The following is a 22,336-nucleotide window of genomic DNA, read 5'->3' on the forward strand; positions in this document are numbered from 1 at the left end:
CCAGTTAAAGCAATACCCAGAGCACCTTTTATTTAACTGAAAGAGTAATCAGGCAGAACAACTCTTGGGATACACATTGCCACTTGGAGCACAAACTAAAGAAATAAGTCTCAAAATGTTCTTTGAAGGGAGCTGGTAAAGTTACCCAGGCTCTGAACCAGGCATCACACAAGATAACAGGCTTTGCTGACAAATAAACTCATGCAGGGGTGCAAAGGATGAAAGCTGCAAGTCTTTTCTGCTAGTCTTCAAGATAACCAAGATCATTTACAAAAGAGAGGAAGAACTTGCACCAAAGCAAACCCAAAATGTAAAAATTGAAATGCATGGGACTAAAATCCTCCAGTGGCAGCACCCAGGTAACAGGCTTCTCTCCATCCCTGTTACCCACATTTTGCACAGCCAAAGGTTAGAGCCAGCAGCAGTAGACAAACCACTCAGCCCTGTGGCTGGGAAGCAAATATACCCTTCATCCAACACTCACCCCACCACACACACACCCACTTTCAAGGAAGACAAAACCAGGGGGGAGACTCGGAAGAGAACCAGCCCCCTTTTGCATGGGGCTCTGCAGGGCTATTTCAATTGAACTTTCAGATAAGGGAAAAACAGATGGTCTCCCTGTTCCATTCACATTTAGTAGGAAACTGCAATCCATACATTTCCATTGAAATACTAGTTAGGGAGGCTGGAAATAAATTCTGCTTGCTGAAGCAGAACCAAATCCAAATAACAGACTGCTGTGAAGCAAGCAGCCTGCGGCATGGCAATTCTGCTTTCTTGGACTCCTTTTTAGCTGTTTAGGATTACTTGGAAATTTGCTTTTGGGTTTACATTGCATTCTTGCCTTATCTTCAAGATTAACCTATCAAAGTGCTTCAGGGAGAGTGCCATCAGGCACCCCTCCCCTCCAAACACCCACCCTGAGCACACACTGGTCCAGCTTCCAGCAGCCAGAAGACTCCTTTCTGCAACAAGCTGGAAGTTAAATAGGTTTTGTCCATCTAGACAGAGCCGTGGTGCACTGCCAGCAGCAGAGCTGCTCAGTAAAAGCCATGCTATCCTGCCTGTTTGCTGTAGGATTGTAGTAATAAGAGATAATGTTTACAAAACGTAAGAGGAGTTATCCACCCCATCAACACCCACCAGCCCATCTTCAGTAAGGAGGAAGGCCCTGTTTCCATGAGTAACCACACTCTTATCTTGTAACAACAGCCACCCTCCCAAACATATCATACTCTCTGCTCACAGGCACTCACTCATCTACCAAGTTTTTTGAAGCCCCAAAAGCCACCCATCTGCTGAGAGTAGCATCACTGCGAACCACGAGAAAACCAACCTGTCATACCCCTCCCTGCACCTGGAGGGAAAGCTCCAAACTCTTCCTACTCTTCTAGGAAGGACAGTTCCCTCCCTGATCCAAGAGACAATGGAGCATAAACTGGTGCTCAAACATAAACACACATTTTCTATGAGCAAGTCATGAATCTGGATGTGTTGTTGAGCACCACAAGCACTCCCAAGATGTTCGATGTCAGTTGTAGCCTCTTACTCTCTGATATTAAGCCATACAGACCCTGTAAGAATGTGTTTTCTGCCACACAGAGTTATTTCTGAGCCAGTTAGAAGAAAGTAGAAGCAATTCCCACTGAATGTTAGCTTGTTTACTACCAAAGTTACACTGCATACAGCGGAACAGTATGGCAAGGTTTGATTAGAGTTCATTCCTGTCTTTCTTGAGGCACACATGGCACTTCACTGTATTTTTTTAAAAACTCTAACATTTGTTGTATACTTTCCAGAAAATAAAAGGTCTATCTTACCTAAACCAATTAGCCTGTATGCCAAACTCTTCCACCCTCTACTCCTTCCCCCAGAGGAAGACCCTCCTGTTTGCACAGCGGTGGCTTTTGCCCTGCTAGGTGCAGGGTACCGGCTGCTAAGTTCAGAGCCCAGTTTCCTTAAACTGTATGTTAATATCTTTATGGAATTAGTTCAGTTTCTGGAGTTGCTAAGTGACAGCTAGCCATAACGGCATGAGAGAAGCCTGTGTCCATTTTAGCATACAATGTGACAACGTTCAGCTCTGTCTGCAATACCACTTGCTCCAACATCCGCAGCATTTCTTTAACGCAGAAGAACTCTAGGAAGCAATTCTGATGGTTTTGATGCTATGAAGATTAATGTCTGAAGTTAGTTGCCAGTCTTGCTCTCCGTATCACAAGATGGCTAAGAATTGTCAGTCATTGTCAATAGCACCCAAACACTCCCTAGGAGCATTGCTAGCTTATTCGTTTGACAACACCTGATCTAATAAATTGTAACCAGCACAGCCTCAAGCTTAGGACAGCCTTAGAGTTGAAGCTGTGCCTCTGACTAATGCATTTAAATAGATTACAGCTTGCGGAAACCTGTAGGATTTCCAGAAAGAGCACATAATTTCTTTTACTAATATTCAAGTGTTATTCAGATGAATGCTACCACCTGAATGCAGAATTGTAAGCGAACCAACCACACGTGATTTAGGAGACTAAGTGTCCACATTTAAGTACTGAGGGCTGCTTTTCAAGACTTCTCAGAAGTAAAAACGTCTCCTTGTGCTGCACATCAGCTGTGCCTGCAAAGCACAGTCATGAAGCTTTGGAGTTGAGAATTCTCCTCTTCCTCTTTTCCTTCCCACTTAACACATACATGCAAGCAGCACTGTTACAAAAGGAGCAAGAGTGGGCTGTTGTCTTACTTTCTTATCAAACATAAACACAAGGATCAGGAACATCTGCAAAGGCTGGATTAACTGGTTACAGGCTGCTGCTTACAAAAGGCACCTCAATGATTACAGCAGCATTTTCATTTTACACCCTAGCACAGGAAGGCAGCTATACTTCCACATTTCACAGGCATGTTTGCTTCTCATTTGCCAGATGCACTAAAGTATTCCTTCAAATACACTGGAGAAATTCAGCCTAAATAGATCAATTGCACAAGTTCGCCAGCCCAGTATGCTTGCAGATTAAAGAAGGCAAATTAATTGATTTAAAGACAACATAAGGGATTTTGAGAGAATTCTTGGCTGATGTCTAAGGTGTCATTTTAATCCTCCTCATAGTTAATCCTTTGAACATAGGAAGCCAGTAAATTTCTGATGCAGTTCTTACACAGAAAACATCTCCAAGGGCATGCTGATCACTGAACTATTTTGCAAATTGCTCCTAATCTACAGTTGTTTGCCTCTGCACTCTTATTGCAGAGACAATAAAATCATACAGCTAATTGGAATGTAGCACTCACTCCCAATGAAAGGGTATGTAAGAAAAAAAAACCTAGGGAATTACCTAAATACCACTTCCCCCCCCCCCCCCCCCCTTCCCCCCAAGCTTTTACTGTTATATTTTAGGGTAACTTCCATTTTATATTTTTGTCTTTAACTATAAAAAAAGGCAGAATATTTTTAGGTCCCATTTCCATTTTAGGACAATTTAGAAATAATTTGCCTGTCAGACACACCATATTTTTAATCAGTGCTTGGTGAAGCACTAGAGGAGGCAGCCCAGAAACATCCCCTTCATCTTTCTTGCATAGAAAGATGGTAGCAAAATAGCTAGCATACTGCAAACTCATTCCTAGTGTCCCAAAGCCTGGACAAAACTGTTGTTATCATGACCAATGGCAACATAAGGATGTAAATTAGCTTGAATTGTTCATGGAATTACCTTCTTTAGTTCTTCCAGTGTCCCAGTGACATCGGACTGGGAACAAAACTGAGAAGAGGAAGCTCAAAAGACTTTGGTGCCAAATGAAAGATACTGTTTGCAGAAAGAATGCTTTCTTCATTATTAAAATTTGCACTTTTAGCACATAAATACACTACTGTGCCCAGTCTCATATCTAAGATGTGTACGTACTTTCTGCACTAGCCTGTACAAAGCCAGTTGATACACCACCAAATCTCGATTTCCATTTTATGCTGTAAATCAGGTGAGGTAGAATCTTTGCAAGTGTGGGGGGAAAAAAAGACTGCATGAGCACTAGTTAAGATGACAAATCTTTGAGGTCTCTTACTAAATAACTATTCCAGAGAGAGGAGCAGATATAACAACAGGGGAATCCACCTCCAGTAAGAAACAACCAGCTCCAAAACTCCCTTTGCCTGTTGCCTGGATTCATTTCAAGGTCATGTTACAGCAGGTCTAACACACAACTACACAACAACTAGCAAACCCATTAACAGCAGGTGGTCTCTTTCCCTGTTTCCACAATGATCATTTCCCTTCCCAGACCTTCCCACCTTCTTGTTGTTCAGCCTTCCAAAAAACACCTTAAAGGACACACTCCTCTCCACAAATCTGGCCCCAATGTTGCCATGTGTCTCCGTAGGGTGCCAACTGCCCCAGGGACACTTGGCAATCTTTACATGAGATGGATGTCAGGACACTGAGAAGTGACTTGGTACATGCTGATATTTTCAACTGTCCCTGTAAGGTGAGATGCTCAAGATTTCCCAGATTTACCTGAAAATACTTTGACAATAAAAAGCTCAGATTAGTTAATTCTAAAAAATCAAGTTATTACTTGGTTAGAAAATATTAATAAAATGAAACACACTGCAACTAACTCATAGTTAGGTCATTTTCAGAATATTCTCAGTCAGACCTACCTAGATAATTTCCCCAGGTTATAAAAACCCAAGCTCTGATTATCTAAACAGCTATTTTCTGGACTGTTCTTTGGAAGGAAGTTTCCACTATATATATAACTCCCACTAGCAGTCCACTTGGTGCACACTTACATACTCATGTGTATCTATTAGAAGGACTTTCTTGAAAGCCCCAGCTTTGCTGATCATCTTGAGGCCTACTGTTACAACAACTGCTTGAATGCAAAGCTGTCTGCTGCAACACTCGCTTCCAAAACACATGGTCCTTGCTTACTGGCAAACCCACCAAGGGCTCCCTTAACTTGCGATCAGTAAACCTACTCATAAAAGGTCACACATGCCTCTTCCCAAAAAGCGACAAGGAAACAAGCCTTCCCTTCCGCCTGTGACCTTTCGTACAACATATCTTGTGAGTTCGTTAAGCAAACATGTTAGTGATAAGGAGAGTTACAGATCTCACTACTGCTCTTTGAACAGAGAGTAACATGACTGAAGTTTCCCATCTTCTGCCACCAATAGGACTACTTCAAATTGCTTATTATACTGCTTATTTTTACCAATCAAATGGGTGTTTGAAATCTCATGGATCATTTTCCATCAATTGGTACCTATAGCAGCTTTAAAGGAACTGGAGAAGAATGGGATGAAAGCCGAGGACTCCATAACAAGCACAGTCTACATGCATCTACTAAGAGGATGGAGACAGAAATAGTTCACCTCAACCTGCAAGCAACATCACGTGTCAGAATTCACACTGTATTTAAATGCATGACTTCTCACCCAAAAGCCTTCATGTCAAGTTATCTACTGACTTGGAAACAAACCACAGCAGTTTAAACTTAGCTCTTCCCATTTTGCATGTCCTTTGAAACAATCCTTAGATATATTCCACCTTTGCAAGCATCTTGAAGAAGTAATAACTGATACAAAGCTATTACAAAGACAGAAGTCACAGTAACTGGTTTGGCAAAAGGAAGCGCATCCTTCATTGACCAGAGAGTTGAGAAATTTTATTTCTCATACTTAAGGGTTTTTCCGCTTTTAACATAAGAACAATTACTACAAGTATGAGACTTTACCAGTTGGAATATGGTTCCTGCAGAGTAGTGTTGATGATGGCATGGGAAGAAGAGGAGACCAGGACAGATGCTGGCACGTTTACATGCAGATCTCAAAGGGAGGACAGGCAGAACAGAAAGAGTCATTTACAGACTCTGCAGTCTGGAGGGATTAAGACAAATAATCAGGGCACAAATCCAGATACGTTGTGTCTTTTTTTCAGCTCCAGCAGGTTTAGGAGCATTAGTTTAGATTCACTTCTAGAACAGGATCCTCTACTGGTGACTGAATGTCTCCTTTGTCAGCCACCCTGCATCACAGGCACACAGCAGCTCACTGCCCTTGCTGCTTCTCAGTGCATTGCTTAGAGTGCATCAAATTCCAGAAGTACCAGTGGACGTCGAAGGCTCTACTGGGCAGGGAGGTCAGAGGATACTTAGCAGGACAGCTGGAGGGATGTGCTGACAAGTTTTGTGGTCACTGCTCAACCTTCACAAGTAAGCTAAAAACAACCTCCTTCATGAAGCACACCAAGACCTCCACTGAAGTAGAAAAAAAAAAAAAAAACAACAAAAAAACCCCAACCAACTAAACATATTCCATGCTCATCTGTCAAAATACACTTAAAATGTGCCCAAGCAGCTTTCCCTGTGTTGCTGCAGCAGTTAAAGATCTTTTGAGTATACAAAAATGTGATGTTAGCAACACTGAAATTTATAAAGGAGGCTTCTTTAAGCCTCTTTAAGCTCTAAAATATCATTCAATACTTTGTATGCGGGTCTCTTCTAAACAAAAGCTCTACAAGATAATTATATTGATCTCAGAACACCAAACTGCCATATACACAATGCTTGGGCAGCTATCCCATTTTAACCTCCTTCTTAATTCACATTACTGCCCAGGAAAACTTAATCAAAGAAAGTCTGTTATGTGGAAAAATGGAAGGTGCTGTTTCTGCAGCACCTCTGGGCTGAAGCCAGCACACCCAAGATCAGTAATTACTTTTTGCAGAGATTCCCTTCGGTGCTGCCATGTAAGTTTGGCATTTGACTCCACTATTACAACCCTCAAATTCAGCCACCCCAAGCTTCAGTGCTCTTATTTTTATGATATCCCCGTGCAACAAAAACAACACAAAAAAACCCACAAAACAAACAAACCAAAAAGAACACCTCAAAGCTGTTCTGCTGCATCAGTTGAACCAACACGTAACAGCAGCTAAACAGCGTTCCTTGTATCAGACAAGGCTCTGTCTGGGGCTTTGACGACTTTCAGCTCCAGGAGTTTCCTGAGCCTGTATTTAGTAACCCTCAGGGAATCTCTCATCCAAATACTTATTCAGCGTTCCACTCCCCCACCCCCGCCCCAGCCGCAACTTGATCCCATTTAAACTCTTTGTGTCCATAACATTAACTGGCAAGGAGTCCAACACATCCTTTGCCGTTCAGAGACAGCAGTCTTCGTGCTGCTGCCCACTCCTTGGGCTTCCAGTTACTTCTGCATCCTATCTCCCACACAAATGGGGTGGAAAGAAATCCTTGTTTCTGGCTTCCAGGCTACGTACAGGTTCAAGCAGGTACGTTTACATTACTACCTAACTTTTAAGATGTCACAAGCTGTCAGGTTTCCTTCCTCAGCTCTCTCTTGTAAACAGCAGTGAGGTTACAACCCACAAGTTGAGAACCCTCTTCCCCTCTGTAATAACATGTGGGAGATACTGTAGAAAACCTTTACTGTAAAATAACAAACACCAGAAAATATGCTTTTCTTCTGCAAGAAAAATTACACAGAAATAGACTTTATCCTACTAGGTTCCTCCATGATTCCTAAGATGCCATACTAAGATTTTCAAGCACTAAAAGGGGCAGAACAACTGATTATTTACATTCTTTCATGAGGCATCACCTCTGACAAGGCAGCAGTATCTCAATATCCCAAAAACCAGATCACTTTGGCCTCTAATGCTGCTAGCAACATTCAACAAATGTCAACAACATACTTCATGTTTCCTTTAGGATTTAAACAGCCTACAGAATAAAAGGACTGAGCAGCAACCACCTCAACAGATGACAGCTGAGCATGGCACTGCCTAAGTGACAATGCCGCTGGCAAACAGCAGGAGAATGCACATCTGCTAGTGTCAGTGCTAAACCACACCTACCAGATGCACTTACCAATGCATTTCTGCCATCATCTGTGGTCTTGTTTTCTACAGTGGAACCTGATTGGGCTGGTGTAAATCAGCACTCCTCAAGTACACGTCTAGCTGCTCCTGCTCACTACACAGCAATATTCAGTGGCATTTTTTGGGGAAAAAAATACTTTAAACTCTTCCATAAATAAAAAATAATCTGGTTATGAATGCCAGTAATTTTTCATACAAAAAATGGCTTGGAATGTGATGTGACAATCAAAATTCACATTTAGATATGACACATTGCCCCACTACATCCCACTCCTGGCCCTCAACTACATTAGAGGTCCTTGTTCACACTGCAATGTTCAAGATGGCTACATTCCACTCTGAGGGTAAAGGCTGCACGTTAGCAGTTTATATAGCATGTGAAATGCTTTGTATATCCAAAAATATTTTAACTCCCAGTAACATTAAACCAAGACATAGATTTCAGCATTTGCACAGTAAAGAACTGCAACTCCTACAGATATTGCCAGAAACTTTCTTCCTTAAGGCTTTACAGCTATAAAAGAATATTTTGCTAAAGCAGAACTACAAACAAAAAGCAGTGTAATGCTCTTAATAATATGCTAAAAAGGGTTGTTATAGCAAGATTGAGAACAAGCAGAGGACAAAGCAAGGGTGCCATTTCACTATAGCTCACTTTTTTCAGAGTAGATAATTGTATAAATCAGTAGGAAAAACTTGAGAGTCCAGCAGGGTAAACCAAAACTTAAGGGTCTTCCCCAGTGAATGGGATCTGGAAAACCCCTATAGAAGTAAAGAGGGTTCCCCTGCAGCCTTGTCTGCAATTTCACTTGCAGTAGGGAAATTCAGCTAGCCAGCAGATTATCTAGTACACTTAAGTCTTACATCATACCCACCTTAAAAATACAACTTTGTCCAAAGCACCTTAGTTAGGCTGTTACTTAAGACAATACAAATTTAACGTATCAGTCACAAGAGACAAAAGCATGACAGTTGACAGGAGATTTTCAAACAAAAATCACAATTCAGAACAACTCAATTAACCCAGGGGTACAGAACTGGAAGACCAGAGTATTAAGAATGTTACTGTTCAAAAGCAGCAAAGAATCATCTCCTTTTCCAGCTCAAAGCTCTTCTCATTTAAAGACACGCTCTCAACACCATTTGATTCCTGATCCCTGTTTTAGTAGAGCAGCAAAGGCTAAAGCAGATGTGCTGTACCCTCTTAATAAGGCCAGGATACCTAGCCTAGCAAGGAGCAGGCTATGACACACAGTTACCTCCAGCCCCGCTATACTGGTTCTGAGGTAGTTACTGATTAGTGCATTTTTCTGTACAGTCTCCTTTCTTAGCTGTGCAGGCTCCCCATCCCAGAGCTCTCGGCACATACTTTTATTGGGTTGTGGTTTCATTGTTTGCCCTTGCCAGGAAATTCTCAACCACAAGCTGGTTCTGCACCAGTTCCTCACTTCCATAAACTGCCTAATCCATCAATGGACTTATCTCAAGTTACATTACAAATGTAGAATTAACAAAATATAAACAGGAAAAAAAAAGTAAACCTTTTAAAACAGTTATCTGGCAGGTAAGGAAATTTTTCCTGCTCTGTTAACGTCACTATATGCAGGTTTACAGCAAGGTCATACTACATACTTTTTATATTAATGTTAAAAAATACTAGGAGATCCTATATAGCACTAGGGCAATGGAACAGCAAGTTTTGACATTACTAAACATGTATGCGCAGAAAAATAAACCCTTCAGTTTGATAAGCCGTTTACTTGTAAGGTACTAAAAACTGCATGGAGCTTCATACTCCTTATTCATACTGCCTTACATATAGGTCTTAGTCATACTGCCTTACAAGTTGGACTTTGCCTGGTGTGGTCAGAGACCTCAGACAAGCAGGAACTGCAAGTAGTGAAACCCAGACAATCCAATACACCAAAAAAAAAAAAACAAACCCAAAGAAGGCAAGTTGAAATAAACTTGGGTCAACTTGGTGCTTACCCTCCATGAGGTTAACTTCAGCTCTGTAAGATTGTTTTTCAAGACTAGTCTTGTGCAAAACATATATAAGAATACTAGATGAGGCTCAAGAGTTTAAGCAAAAGCTAGTGAGTTTATTACAGCTTCCTGAAGAGACCCTTGGCACTAGCCTGCAGAAATAATCACAGCTTTTATGTGAGAACACAGATAATTTCAGTCTTGCTCTAATAAGCCAAAGAGTGTTATCGCTTAATATTGAACAAGTTGCAAGACCAAGAACACATCACAACCACCATGTAACAGTAAAACCAAACAGACTTCATTTTCCAGTTTTTTCTTACATCAGGGGGAAAAGTAATTAACACCAGGCATATTAAGTGACTTTCAGAGATTTACAAGGGTTATGCTCATCTCAGAGAAAACAACCTTTTGCCTTCTCCAATCACCTTTTTTTATTTATTTGGAGACTGAATTAATTACAGGCCAGAGAGCAGATGAGCATTAGGCTCAGTCTCAGTTGTGGGATGAACAGTCTGCATCACTCTGACCTAGACGGATTTCAGTGACCAGAAAGAAGAAAGCCTCTCAGCACAGTGCAAACACCACTGCAACGGTACTGAAGCTGCAATCTGTCATGCTATCTCATTTCCCATTCCTCTGCACAATGTATTTCATTTTTATAACATCTGATGCAGGAGGGAAAGAAAGGATACGCACAGGCACAACAGCTGAAAACAAACTTGGAAACACCAAGAATAAGCCATTTCCATTTCACGTTTAGTTACATTAGCTACACCTTCAACTCACAATCAGCATTTCTAGAGTCACAGTGGCAAGATTTATACTGTCACACCGATGTCACCTTCACATGTGGTTTCCCTGCAGTCACAAGCTGCTTACAAAGAGCCTGTCACCATCCTCACAAACTATATCAAATGCTGCTTTTTTGCCTCTTGCTTAATAGGGAAACAATACAGTTGAACGAGCTGGGTCAGGTATGGAAAAGCAAGACACAGGATATCAGGCAGGTGACTCTTGAGTGGTAGTTCAGCAAGGATATCTCCGGTATGAGAATTTCAAAGTTAGTGAATCTCTTTTGTAACTACAAGTTATATGAGCCAAAAGCAGTAACAAAACTTAGTTCTGAGGAGAATCCAAAATCAGAAAGAAAGGTACAGACACATGCAACACAGAACAGATCTCCATTCTAAGCTCACAAAATGTTTAGATACATGGACAGAAGTGATCCTTCAGCAGTGGCCTGCTCCCTTCCCACACTGGTGAGGCTGCACCTTTAATACTGTGTTCAGGTTTGGGCCCCTCACTTTAGGAGGGATGTAGGGGTGCTGGAGCGTGTCCAGAGAAGGGCAGCAAAGCTGGTGAAGGGTCTGGGACACAAGTCTGATGAGAAGCAGCTGAGGGAACTGGGGCTGTTTAGCCTGGAGAGGAGACTTGGTGGGGACATTATTGCTCTCTACAGCTGCCTCACAGGAGGCTGTAGGCAGGTGGGGGTCCATCTCCCAGATAACGAGACAGGACAAGAGGAAACAGCCTCAATTTGCACCAAGGAAGGTTTAGATTAGATATTAGGAAAAATTTGTTCATTGAAAGAGTGGTAAAGCATTGTAACAGGCTGTCCAGGGACTTGGTGGAATCACCATCCCTGGAGGTGTTTAAAAACACAAGTACATGTGGTGCTCAGGGACATGGTTTAATGATGGACTTGGCAGAGCTGGGTTAATGGTTGGACTTGATGTTCTCACAGGCCTTTTCCAACCTAAATGATTTTATGATCAACAGGAAGTAGGAAGAAGCTGGAAGGCAGATTTCACCAAAGCAGCATGATACAGGTAATGGCACAGTAAGTTAATACTTATTTGCCCTCTGGTAGTATTAAATTCCACAGCTAGGTCTGCAGAGGAGCTCAGTGACCCAGCTGAGGTGCAGCCTGCTCCCAAGTTTCACAAACCATCCTGTTCCTCGGGTCTCCAGAGGTCAAGCAAGCTGAGGTTCTGCTATCAGTGTGCTGGAAGTGGTTTATTCCCTCACAGTTTTAAAACACAGCAGCTCAGCAGCAACCCTTCTGACTATGTGCTGTGCTCATAGGAGCCACCGATCTTAAACTCCCAGTGAGGCTTTGCTGTCATCTGCCACATACACCAAAATCAGAAGAACTTTTTTCTCCTGTGACACTGACTTGAGTCTCCTAGGAAGAGAGATTCATTTATTCTTTGTTGCAGGGGCCAGCAGAGACACCTGCACACCTATGCAGAGAGCAATGAATTCAAGCTGGATTTACACTTGACTAATTCACTGCAAGTAAAAAGCAAAGTTACAAGATGATACTTGGGAGAATGACAGGGGTGCTTTAATTAGTCTACAACGCCGTGTATAGGAGTGGCCGATGGGCAACAATTACCCTGTGTTAAAAATCAATGCACCCCTAGTCTGATGCAAATGATACCCAAGTCTCAGCAAGAGTGCTTTTGAAGTGGTCTTAACGCACATTAACAAAGACTTGCTAGGGGGCAGGGGGGAGTTGGGGGGGTCATCTCTGTTGGAGGGCAGACCAATGTGTCCATAAAGTAATAAAAGTTCGCCTGCAATGAAGTACAGCTGAGCCCTAACAAAAAAAAAAAAAAGTTTTGAAACTTCCAGCCACTATACAAGTTTCAAAGGTTCCCATAGTTCGCAGTAGAAATTTGTTTCACATAGTTCAGTTTTCTGCCTTCTGTCTTGACCTAAAATTCCTTTTCGAAGTTGATGGCTTTTCTGGACCACGCCCCCGCCAGGCTACAGTAATTGGGTTTTAATCTTGTCTCTTCTGGGCATTGAAAAACCTTTGTGCATTGCTGCAACATCCCTCCGATGCAATCAAATAAATAGTAAGAGGTGGTTACCTCCCAGGCTTCAGGGAAAAGACGATCGGTATTCATTTAGAAATTCCTTATTAAAAAAGACACTTTCAGAGTTTGCTTTTGAGAACGCTGTTTGCTAAGCCTCTGCCTTCAAGGCAGAGCAAAGCCCTTTAGGACAAGCAAACCTGGTCGGGCACTACAAAAGCAACTGCGAGATAACGTGCTTTTATGACTCTTAGACTCCTAAGTAGGCTACATCACCTCGCAAAGTCGGCTATACTGCAGCAGGCTGTCTTTCCCAAAAGCAACAGTTCAATACTGAGAATTGCCACCAATACAACTAACAAATACACTTTGAATTTAAATCTATAAAGATCCTGGTTTAACTTTGACCACTTCCAAAGAGGAGCTGTTGTTCCATAGGCAGGTTCGTCACCCAGCACCGTCACATCAAGTCGAGATATTTCTATTCCTTTATTCTAGTCTGTGCACAGTAGGGAGCTAGGTGGTCACCCACAAATGCCTCACTCTCCGATTGTCAAAACTTAACAGCAGCCTTCATTGGTTACAAGTTACATAATTCATCCATTACTTAATTACTCAGTTTCCTATTTGTCAAATAACTCGCTTCTCATGTTAATTAGTTAGAATGCTCGGTCTCAACTAATTCTTGGGGCCGGGGGCTTTCTTGAGTAGGTAGTTGTGATCGCCCCCTGCCAGAATTACCTTTCCCCTAGTTAGTGCTTCTTGTGGTAGACTTCCAGTCAGCTAATACATCTTGTGGTGGTACCTTCCTCGCTTAAACAAAGAACTTGTTGGTGCTTAACGAAGGACTTGGTAGGACATATAAAAATGCTTATACCTTAAATTAACCATTAACAACACATTTGTTCTAATTGTCTTAAAGTCAAACCCCTAACAATATACTTGATTTTATTAATCAATCCCTTAATAATTTGATGTCAGAGCCACACAATAAGAGATCCAACAATCCTTCTACTGCACAAACCAAGGCACAGGTGGGGCTGACAGGCACAGCTCTTCTGGATGGAGAGACTGCAGTATCAGTGTCTCACCATCACCAACACTATTTGAAAACCCTCAGGCCCCAAAGCCAGAAGTACGACCAGCCTAATTTTGACCCGCATGAGACACTAGGGAGAGTGAGTTGCTCATCAGTTAGTCCTCATCATCTTCCCATTTTCCCTATGCAACCTCAATGTTTTTACACTTTGCTTTGAAGAGTTTTGCTGTGGGTTTAGCACTTCAGCAAAAGCTGCATTCCTTTCTCCTTCTGACATTTTCTGTGGTAACCCTGGATATCACATTCAGTAATATCCACCAAACCATGGTTTCTGAAAGACAAGCAAGTTCCCTGAAGAAACCAAAGGACTGGATTGGAGAGGGAGGAAAGAATTCCCTGCTGTGGTCTGCTCCTGTTTAAAATACCGATTGCCAGAAGTCTGAAAGCTGCATCTGCACAGATGTGCAGGATTAATGATGTCTCCCAAACAAATTTGTCAATAAGGAAAACATTACTGACGTTTGCACTACTTCCCTTCTTGAGAGGCCATCTCCTATAATGCATCTGTTACTCAAGTTTTCCATTAGCTTTATAAACTCCAAACAGCCTCTTCCAGTTTTAACAGTTAATCAAATTATTTATTAAAGGTGCAAGAACACTAAATTGGCAAGAAAGAGAAAAAACAAGCTCCAGCAATGTGTTTGCAAATTTGACCTGAACAAAACATTTTCTCTAAAACCTAATGGAAAAGAGGGAGGAAACTTGAACTACATCTTCCTCAAAGGTGCTGCTGGAGCAACAGAGAAATCTTGTGCTTGGGAGCAAGGAATCACTGTCAGTAGAAAGGACATTCCCCTATATGCACAAAAGACTCCACAATGCCTTGTTCAACAGGAATAACAATAAAAACAGAGATAACACCAAAAGGAGCACTGGTATCATAAAAACATGGAAACCACATTAAACAAACCCACTTGTAAATGGCTATTTCTCCCCATTTCTGTTGAGTAGCCCAACACGACATTAACCCACCATTCCTGCTGTACAGGATTTAGTTTTGCAATTGCCTATTTTCAGTTCCCAAAGCAAGCAAGTCATTTATGTGCCATCAGTACCCAGGTCCTTAGAAATATTAGTACAACATACTCCACTTTTCAGCAAAGGAAACCGTGATACTGTAGACTTGGCAAGCTGATTGGCCTTGGATCTAGCAAAAGCATGGGTTTTGGATCCACCTCCCCCCAGCCACAAGCCCCAAAACTAAACAGCACTTCAGGGTCAGGAGCAGTAATCTGTTCCACCCCTCTAAAAGCCATCTGCAAAGACTTGAGGCTCGCCAAGCAACTGCTAATTCCCTTTAATTACTGGAACCGGACCATCCCTTCCACAGGGAGGGAGGGGAGGCAGCCCTGCACAGCCAGAAATTGCAGCCAGCTCTCCCTCTCCTGCCCTGCCCTCGAGGGATACTTATCCCTGACTCCTGCCTCACACATCCATTTGCTGGGAAAAGCAGCAGATCTACTTGAAACCCATAAATTGTGATCCTGGTTGCACTTCTGGATGTAAACATGCAGGCTGATCTTTTGCAGAGCAAGCATGATACAGTGGCACATATGACCTGGGTGGGAGCATAACTGGGATACCTCCACCTATTAGTTTTATTCTGGCTAATCGCAGACAGCTTGGTGAAAATCCAAACGTGCACCCTTGCAACAAGCAGGATGAGGATCCCACCTCCTCACAGCTCTGCACACTGTTTTTTGGTTGTTAAAGGAAGGGGCAGTAACTGTGGCAAAGCATCCTCCCATGTCCCCCACAACCCTGCACTTGAAGGGGTGTTTAGCAAACAGCCAGACTGGGGGAAGGATGAGAAACAACCTGGATGGCACAGCTAAGGGGTTTACTCTAATAGGCTTAACGGCTGAGCTGGTAGCTGCAAAACAAGTATCTGAAGTCCCGAAAGCCCAAGCAGATTCTGTTTGCATCAGGTACAGCCATGAATCTTTCTACGTAAGATTAAAGATGGATTGACACATGTTGCAAATGCAGTTTCATTAAGGAAATAAACATTCTCTATAAGCTATAATACAAAAGAAAAATCAACACAGACCCTACATTTGTGATGAGGGCCTTAACAAGTCAGGCTGTATGCTGCTTTAGCACATTCAAAAAACGGCCCTCAGTTTATGCTTGATCAGCTGCACATACTACCAGCTGCTACAATCTACAACAGTATTTTCATCCCCTCCCTGAAATTTTTAGGAAATTGCATTTGAACATGAAAAGGGAATCCAAGTTTGACAACACTTGCCAGAACAATATTCCTACATTTTGAGTATATAATCAACACATAGAAACCTAGTGCCTGATCTAGCAAAGGCTGTTGTTTAAGTCTCGAGCTCCCCTCCTACCTTATCAGAAGCTCCACAGGGACCCTGGCAGCAAGGCAGGACTCTGTTACCTACACCATGTGCTCCAGCTGGGGCCAAGACTCACGCTTTCCAAGGAGGAGCCAAGGCACTCTCCTTCCACAACAGCAGACTCGATGGTGGGGTGCCATTTCCCCCATGCACTCATCTGGGGCTCCCTCACATCCTACTTCTGTCCCTGCTCTTTCTAACGACATGCAGCTGGACAGATCTGGTTTCTGTTTCCTTCCTTCTACCCTTCAGTTAACAGCCACCTCTATGAACCCAGGGGGAAGGTGTTAACAACAGAGGTCTCACAGGACATGACAGGGTCTTGAGAAAGTGGGAATGGACACAAGATGCTGGAAGACACAGAAGAAGGGTCAGAAGATCAGTCCAGGAAGGCCAGGAGGACCGCTCTAAAAGGTGATTTGAGAGTGTATTATTTTAGCTGCATTCCTGAGCCCTGTACAAACCAGTGCTCGCTTTTAAGACAAGAAATACCACAACTGGTAAGTTTAATTTGGGAATACTTGCAAAGTCATGCTGAGAATACTTCTATTAAATGCTGTGCTTACAAACGTGTCGCTTTACTGTAGATATACTGCATATCAATTCTTACATCTGAGGAATAAGTTAACTATGCAGCTTTGTAAGTACCTAAGAAAGTCTCCAGGTAAGGGAATAGCTCTCCTCCACCCTGCAAGTTAACACTCATCTAAGTCACTGGAGGAACAGTGCTGCCCTCACCCTGTGAATGCAAATCATAGCAATAAAAATACCAATTAAAAAAAAAGGCACTTTGTTCAAGACAATCTAACATGCCCTGTACAAGACAATCCGTCTTCTAAGAACTGACTTGAGAACTTCATTTAAAATAAAAAAAGTACATACAAATAAAATATGTAGGTTATTATTAAGGATACAGCAAGTCACTTCACATAAATGACCATAGAGTAATTCACGTCTGCTTTGCAGAAAAGTGAAGTTTTTGAAGCAGTCCTTGAAAGGAAACAAATCCTTAAATTCAGAAGAGGCTAATACTGCATCCAGAGAAGCCAACATGGTGACTGTTTCTCTGTTTATTTATTTTAATTCTTCCCCCATTTTTAAAGCTATAAATACAGAAAAATCAGCATGTTCAGCTCTTCAAATATTTCGTACATTTCACTTTGCAGTGCCTGTGGAAATAAATGGACTTTTCTTTCATTCTAGCTGAAGTTTGTGTTGCCTCTTTTAGTGACTATTGGCAACATTAAGAGCAAAGACAAGAGGATGAAAGAACTCTATACAGCTGCACAACTGAACTCTTTGTGCCTGTGAGCTTTTATCCTAAAATCCTACTTACAATTTAATATGTCTGTCTAGGATAAACACCAAAGACAAGCATACATTCACACACACATTTACCTAGAATACTGAGAAATGGCTTTATAAATTCTGACATCCCTTCCTAGAGGATGGACTAGTCAAGGCTGCTACAGCACCAGTGCAGCAGCATCAGTATCTTAACTGTATCTTACTAAGATCGAGCACCATAAATACCCCAGTGGCATCTTTTTACCTTCTTACAAGGGCATGTAGTGGTAGGACAAGGGGTTATGGCTTTAACCTGAAAGAGGATAGATTTAAATTAGATATTAGGAAGAAACTTTTCACCATGAAAGTGGTGAGACACAGAACAGGTTGTCCAAAAGAAGTTGTGGATGCCCCATCCCTGGAAGTGTTTAAGGCCCTGCAGGTTGGATGGGGCTTTGAGCAGCCTGCTACTGGAAAGTGTTCCTGCCCATGGCAGGGGGTTGAAATGAGATTATCTTTAAGGTCCCTTCCAACTCAAACCATTCTATGATTCTACAATCCTGCCTGTGCTCTCTGCCATTGCTCCTCTGCTTCTTCCCCTGCCATCAGATCCTCTCCCAGAGACTTCCCATTTGTGACATCTCTGCTCACTTCAACCCCTTCTGCTGGAGGAAGAACATGGTGTTCTGCCAGCCCCTCACCTTCTCCAGTGCCAGAACACCAGGGCTGTGCCTCATCTCAGAGAAATCACTGGGTATCTGCTGGGGTAGCAAGGAACAGGACTGCACTGGGCAAAGGGACTCTCATCCCAGAGGGAGAAGATCTCAGAGTCCCACGCTATACTGTAATAAAGCATTGCTCCAGCACCCCAAAACTGACCAAGCCCAGACAAGGAGACACAATGGCACTTGAGTACTTCTTTCTGATAGCAGTGAGAAGGACTAAATTAACATGGCATAGTCTATTATACAAGAGTTACATTCAAATACAACCTGCAAGCATTTAAGGCTGCATTGGGTGCTATCCCAACCATCCTAATTCAGGAAAGTACTGGGAAACAAGCAAATGTGAGCATTTCCAGCTGTCTTCACAGGTCCTGTCACTACACTGGCTATTCACTGTCAGCAACCGCTTTAGTTGCCACCTCTTACAAAAACAATACTCACTTCAGTTTACTACAGACCCACAATTACCTCTCATGGTGTGTTTAAAAAAAAAAAAATCAACACCAAATCAGTCACAAATGAAGGTTTTAGGCACAGTTGACAGAGTCACCACAGAAGTTAGTGCACTTGAGTGGCACAGAGATTGCCACTAATATTTTGTGACACACACCTGAAGAAACTACTAAACTGAAGTTCTACAGCACTAGCCAGGGCAGAAAATGCGGGCACAATCCCACCTGCTGACGTTCATTGTGTTGCTATTTGCCTCTGGATAATGTCCTAATCCTCTAGGTAAACCACAAGCATTTCTCCAAAACCTCCTGGGACACCCTTTAACACTGGAAACTAGGGAGACTAAGCTGGGGGCAGGGCCAGGGGTGGGGAATCAGCTCTATGACAGCCATGAATTACTTCAGCCCACAAAGTTCACTTTGAACAGATGTAACTGAACCTTTTGGTTTCTCTGGGAATTGAATCTGCAGCCTCTCAACCTAAAAGCAGGGATTTAGTGATAGGGATCAGAATTTACAGCTCCAAGGCATGCACACCTCACCTGAGTCCCAGGATGGGAACCCTGCCTGCCACAAGCCACCCTACCACCACAACCACCAGCTCAGAGAGCAATACACCAGTGAAAACCAGTCTCCCTCACTCTAGGAAATGCAAGCAGTTCATCTCCAGTTGGTCTACACACTCAACACATCAAAAAGACTTCCACTGCTACTTAAACTAAAACTCATAATGAATCAGTTAGGAGCCTTTAGAAAGAAGCATGCCATCTCTATTACTATTTGCATACACATTAAATGCCACGCAATTAGTCAAAGTCTTAATGATAACATTTATGCATGAACTTACACAGGAGATGGGACTGAACCATGTGCCCCAACTACTTATGAGTAACCAAGACTATGAGGTGGAGTTACTTTTTCTGATGTTCAAAAAGAGGTAAGGTGTATTTCTTGGATTGTACATTTGTATATCCAGCTACTTTGAAATCCCTTCACCCTGTAAGGTCCAACTATGCACAACACAGCTGGAAACACAAGGCAATTACAAGCAGTAGTGCCTTACCTATGAAAGATAAAGGCTTCACCTTGACACAGGTCACAAGAAAAATGAATCGTCCTCACACAGTGTAAAAATTGTCTTTCCAAACCTATTTGTGCTTTAAAGTGTTCAGATATAGTTTATTAATTGTATTTATTAAGCAGTCTAGACAAACTATAAACACATTTATCTTGAAATCAGGTAAACAAACTCAAATGAAACTTGGATTTGGTTAATTATCAAGCTGGTTTGGCTTTTTAATTTGCTATTATGAGTTTTGGACATGCAGTGAGATCAGACTCTGACACCTTCACCATGACAAGGCTGGAGCTTCAGTGTCCACATAGCTGCATGTAACAGGAACACAAACAGAATCCCATTCTCAATGGTGTCAGGATAGCTTTACATGAATACAAAGATCATACACAGTAACAATGCAGCTAGATGGAGGCAGGAAAAGCATTACCCACTTCACAATTTTTGCAAAGTTTATAGTAGAAGGGCCAAACACTGACTGGGTTATTACCCAATCTGCAAATGAACACAAATAATTCAGTAGCATGGCATCGCATTTTGCTGGATGAATTTCAACACATAGCTACTGCACTAGAACCACTTGAAGGAATAGAGCAATTCCCTATGATTTCTAATACATAGTCTGCTTTCAGGCTACAACCATGAGAAGACCAAAAAGGAAGTCCTGAACATAGAAACAAGATTCTTAGATCATTAACAAATAAAACACAAAGTCTATGAAGCCAACAATAATTTTTGAGGAGTGGACAATTATTTTAAATATTTGCTCATATCCAAACGGACACTATTAAAGCACTCTCACGAGTGTGAGAGGGATTACAAAGTTAGGTTACAAGCAGATTGTTTGTACTAAGTAGTTTATGCAATATTTGCAAAGAAGTAGTCTAATGGGAAGAATCATAAAAGGATTTTAAAGATTGGCAGCCACTCAATAAAATGGCCAAGTTCCCTATAGGCAATTATAAAATTATTCCGGTCAATTCACTCATGCCGTGATGAACTGTGAGTTAAGCAGTGCCATTCAGAAGTTAGGATCTTTAAGGAGTAACTGGCAGTTCATTGAGAACATCAGCTCAGCTTGACAGGCACAGAGAAGAAAACAGCTAACAGCCTTTTCTATTGCATAAATCTGGTGCACCTCTGTCTTAAGTTTATCATCTGTATCTCAGGTACTTCACTCCCATCTCACTTTGGCACTATGAAACAGTGAATGAAGCCTGCAGGACAGACTCTCTACACACAGGGTGGGAACTCCTCTCCCTAAAGCCCACATTAAGTTCTTATAGCAACATATCTCCTTCCTTGGGGACTTTCAAAACTCAACTGGACCCTGAAAAACCTGACATACCTTTGAGGTTAGTCTTGCTCTGAGCAGGAGGCAACACAGATTTCTCTGTGATTGTCATCTCTACAGATATTCCCATAGCCACTTACACTTACTGAACCCTCAGCTGAAGCACGGCATTCCTTCTCAAAAACAGTATAGATGCTTAAAGACAACACACAGCTAGCTATAGGGGTTTGCGTCTTCTCAGCATAGATAGTTTTCTTGCAAGTATTCCCAAAGAAATTCTGAACAAAGTATCAGAAAGCAAATAATCCACTTCTGATAAACGTGCTTAGGACTCTTTTTGCTCTTAAAATGTCCTTTCATAAAGCACCTATTTGCATTTTGAAAGGAGGAAAAGCTGAAATAGGAAATTGCACATGCACAAAACCAAAGGCAGTATCTGACAAGTCATTTTGTTAATTTACAGATAATTGCTCATCACTGCGAAATAAGGCTTTTGCACTGTTTCATGAAGAAGAGGTAAGAAACCCTAGCGCATTACTATCACTTTTGGCAAACGCAAGCTTCTCCTAGCACAGCAAGTCTCCATAAAATCATGTTTCCATTAAACGCATAATATCCTGGCACCCCGAAAGTACTGGTGGAAACAGAACAACATGTTCTGTCAAGACATTTAGTAAGGACCTTCACATGCAAGCATTCACCCTTTTCTGTCTGTTCTTGCTTTGTTCATAGTGATGCTTTGACATCACTTATTCCCACACTGCCTCTGCTCAGCACCCTGCCCCCCAAATGCCCAACTTCAACATTGAAAACATGTATGTTTCTCTTCCTTCCTCTAAGTCTTGTTCACTTAAATACTAGACTAAAAATGTATTCCCCAGACACTCAAAATCCACAGGCCACTGGCACTTTGTATTTTTCACACACCCTCTGTAAGCAGCAAAGCTCAGCCCAAGCTCCCTGCTGCCTGACTCACCAGCTGGTGCTGGATTTTCACTCCCACTTAAAGCAAGCGGACCTTGAGCCCTCATGCGCCATCACTAGCCAAGCTGGCTAAGAGCACTTGCAATGAAGGTGGCTACCTTGGAGTTACTTCATCAGTGAATGGTGAGCTTGCTCTGGGAACTGTATGCCATTCGCATAGCCAAGCAGGTATTTTTGCAGCAATTGCCCTCAAGGCATTTTCAAGGTCTTTTTCATCACCATAACAGCAGGAGTAATTTTTAAGCCTTTCAAATAGTTTTAAATTAACTTCCCTGACAAAGTTTTGAAGAGCAATATGATCTGACTATATAAAACTCTATGCAGAAGAGCAGGGACACAAGGAAGACAAAG

At 42.1% G+C, this 22,336-nt stretch overlaps 1 protein-coding gene across 3 annotated transcripts in view; it reads right to left on the reverse strand.

Moving 5' to 3' along the window:
- Positions 1–22,336, reverse strand: part of SGMS1 (sphingomyelin synthase 1) — a 98,612-nt gene that overhangs the window by 70,476 nt on the left and 5,800 nt on the right. The window lies entirely within an intron of this gene.

Source organism: Falco rusticolus, chromosome 9 (assembly GCF_015220075.1).
Source record: "Falco rusticolus isolate bFalRus1 chromosome 9, bFalRus1.pri, whole genome shotgun sequence".
NCBI classification, from domain to species: domain Eukaryota; kingdom Metazoa; phylum Chordata; class Aves; order Falconiformes; family Falconidae; genus Falco; species Falco rusticolus.